General features: G+C 27.3%; 1 long non-coding RNA gene across 1 annotated transcript; it reads right to left on the bottom strand.

The window, feature by feature from the left end:
- Window positions 1-385: 385 nt before the first annotated feature.
- On the bottom strand, window positions 386-1,852 carry LOC126706967 (uncharacterized). Its single transcript, XR_007648776.1, has 2 exons — window positions 1,723-1,852; window positions 386-608 (listed from the first exon to the last, which is right to left on the bottom strand). It is a non-coding gene; the product is annotated as an uncharacterized LOC126706967 (long non-coding RNA).
- Between the last annotated feature and the right edge of the window lie 1,887 nt (window positions 1,853-3,739).

The raw sequence follows: 3,739 nt of genomic DNA, 5'->3' as shown, positions 1-3,739 counted from the left end.
CGTCGCTACTAGCTCATTAGTAGTGACGAATTTTTTTGTCATCGCTAGTAGATTATTATTAACAACGACATTTTTGTTGTCGCTTATATGTCATTACTAGCGACAACGCTTGTTGTCGTCATAGATAATAATATATTACTAACCACAAACGTGTCATCACTAAAATTTGCATGTTAGTGATGATATTGTTTGTCGTCACTGATGATATGATAAAATATTAGCGACGACAATGTCGTCACTAATAACATTTTACATTTTTTTGAATTTTTCTATAAAATTTACATTTTGAATTTTACTATAAAATTTACATTTTGAATTTTACATGGGTACCTGATGGAAAATAATAAATCACAACATCACAAATTTTAAATCACAAATACTCATATAAGCATAATAATTGCTCAATCAATAACTACTAATAAGGGAAAACATACCCAAGTTCAATATCATTACATAATTTAAGTTCCAATTTATTCTCTCAAATACTAATCAAATAATAACATATTGCTCATGAAGATATGCTGCCAAGCTAAAACTTGTTGCAATGAAATGTATCTCCCCTCGACATCATATGTAAGATTGTAACCCAAGGCACGAGACATTTTAACCTGAAATAATGAGCATAAACCAATGTAAAGGTCAACTAAAATAGATGACAAAAATACTTACTAAATAGTTTTAACATTCAAGTAAAATTTTTACATTTATATTTTTTAAAAATATCATAGATGAAAAGATATGAAAGCTTTATGTATTTAACAAAACTTAATCTGAATCAAGACTCATTCTACAAAAGAAATAAGTCCAAATTAACAGTCATAACAAGGAACATATCAAAAGATATTAGGCAAAATATGATATTATGGTCAGTAACATTTTGATAAAGTAATTTATTCAAAGTCTATACAATGATAAAGATAACTATATAAAAGATTATACTAACTACTACAAAAGTGGACTATGGGGACGAAACATATTCCCACCATATGCAAGAAACATAGTTATCCAGACTAAGCACCTTGAACTTTTTTTGTGATGGAAGTTTTGCAACTTGGATAGCTTCAATTAGCTTATGAGAAATAGAATAGATTCACAATATATCAATTATGTATACAAGCTGACTCACAAAGCCATTTTCACTATTAGAGCTTCTCTGCCCCTAAGTTGAATGTTTAAAAGTCAAAATCTACCATTATTGGAGATTCTTCCTATGATTTGTTACTTACAGTCCATTAGTCCTACTATTGCAGTGCCTTGTAGCTAGCTATTAAATGACATGCAAAAAATTTCACTCACTTTTATTTTAAAGAAGCGAAGATTCCGTAAGAACACAACACTTCCCTTCCCATTATTTTGCTAAATTCATATCTAATAAAATAAGCAATAGAAGTCATCTTCCTCACCATGTTTCGTAATAATAATAATAATAATAATAATATATTATATTATAAGGACCCACAATATAAAATCTAAAACTATGGTGCACATGTTCTTTCAAATCCAAATAACAGAGTGTACGAATAGCTTACTGTGCCCATGGCTTCCAACCCAAAAACTCACAATATCAAAATTAAAAAAAATTAAAAAAAAAAAAAAACTGAAATAAAGAAAAGAAAGAGCTTTTAATCACAGGGTTAGTTCATGCTTTCTTAACATGAAAGTATAGATCATTGAAAATTTAAAATTTAAAAAAAAAATCAAAATCAAAATCTCTAAAATTACCTTTGAGAGAGAACAGCAAAGAGGGAACAATGAAAGTATAGATCCAATTAATCTTTTAGAACTGAAAAGAAAAGCTTTTGTTATAGATGAACATTCAGAATTGGAAAAAAAAAAATCAATCACAATTTTCATTATGAAATTCTAGAACTACACAAGAAAGAGAGAAAATAGAATTAGGGAATGGAGAAGAAACAAATACTGACAGTGAGACAGAGAGAGAGCTTACCGATTTGTGGAGGTTGAGTCATGAGGAAAGGAGAGAAAGAACGTGAAAAAACAAAAAAGAAACTGTACATTTGGGTTTGTTTACAGGTTCCAAAAAAAGGGGGGTCTGTTTACATTTTTTTTTAATTTGGGTACTTTAAAAAATTTCAATTCGCGCCTAATAAGTAAAAACTATAAGAAGAACTGAATAATTAAAAAGGAAAATGTTAGATACACACAAAATTTCACAATTATTGTAACAATTTGTCACATGGCAAGTTGTGAATGGTGAAGGTCAAATGGTGGGTCCAAACCTCTACCACTTATAACTCACCACATGACAAATTGTGACAAAAATTGTGAAATTTTTTGTGTCCCTAACATTGCTCTAAGTAAAAACTGAGAAGCTATTAACGTGTCTGAGTGGAAAACTTAAAAAGTGGTTGGGAGAAGTGAAAAAACAGTAAAAGTAGGTTGTCATTTTTTGGGTTTTATCACCCTCTTTGACTAGGTTTTTTTTTTTTTTTTTTTTTTTTTTTAGCTGAAACCCTCTTTGACTAATTAGTTTTAAAATATATATATATATATATATATTTAATACTATTTTGCTAACCAAGGCAAATCCCAACGTCCCTACTAACTATCTCATTTACTAATTTTAATTGATATTTTGTGGTTTTGTTTAACTTTTTAATAAAAGTTACAAGTCCTTTACTTTATTTATTTTTTTTATTTTTTTATTTTTAACTTATAAACTTGTAAGTGTTGTAACATGTATTTGTAAAGATCCATAATAAAATATACGGTTTCTATCAAATAATTAAATCTGTAAATATGAAAGTGTGTGTATATATACATATATACACACACTTTCAAATTTATGAATATATATACACACACTTTCAAATTTATGAATATATAATTTTTTTTTTAAATAGCGGTAATTCTGAAATGGTACACTGATATTGACTAGTACCAAAATATTTTGTTTCTTTGACTAAACCTTAACGGCCATGGATAATGAATTAAACTCGATGAAGAATAAGTAAAAGTGTGATTAGTAAAAGTGTGTTCTCACATGATCCACAGACACACTTTTGTCAATCACAATTCATTATATAGTAAATTGTGGTACAAAATTATGCCTATTTATGTGGTCTTAGCATAATTCCAAAATAAAATCAAATGTCTAAATGGATAAATTATAAAGAGAGAAGTGGAAGAATCCCAAAACATGTGGAGGAGAAACAACTAGAGAAAGAGTTTTTGGATTTCCATCCACAAATTTCTAATTTTTTTAATCATTTTTTTACTCCCAACGTGTCCATCAATGTATCATTTACCATTTCTTTTTAATGTTGTCATGTCTTGTCTCATGGTCTTTTCTTTCACTTTTTTTTTTTTTTTAAATTATATATATAACTTATAAGCCCGTTGGGTTAGATATAAACTAACTAGTTACTTTTTTTGCAAAATATAAACTAACTTGTTACTTTTATCATTTATAAAGATGCATAACATATTACATGGATTGTTACCAACAATTAAATTTATAAACATTCAAATATATATATATATATATATATACTATTAGATTCATTAATATTATAATTATATAATTTTTTTTGTTTAAAAATAGTGGCAATTCTAAAATGGTACACCGGTATACATGTGTGGAGGAGAAAAAATAAGAAAAAAAAAAAACGTATGGATGAAAGAAAGGAAAAATAATATAAAGAATAAGAAATCACAATTGAGAAATGCTACAACAATATATGGAAAATAATTAATTTATTCTAAATCCAGTATGTAT

Source organism: Quercus robur, chromosome 2 (assembly GCF_932294415.1).
Source record: "Quercus robur chromosome 2, dhQueRobu3.1, whole genome shotgun sequence".
NCBI classification, from domain to species: domain Eukaryota; kingdom Viridiplantae; phylum Streptophyta; class Magnoliopsida; order Fagales; family Fagaceae; genus Quercus; species Quercus robur.
This window is presented reverse-complemented; position numbering and strand designations above follow the sequence as displayed.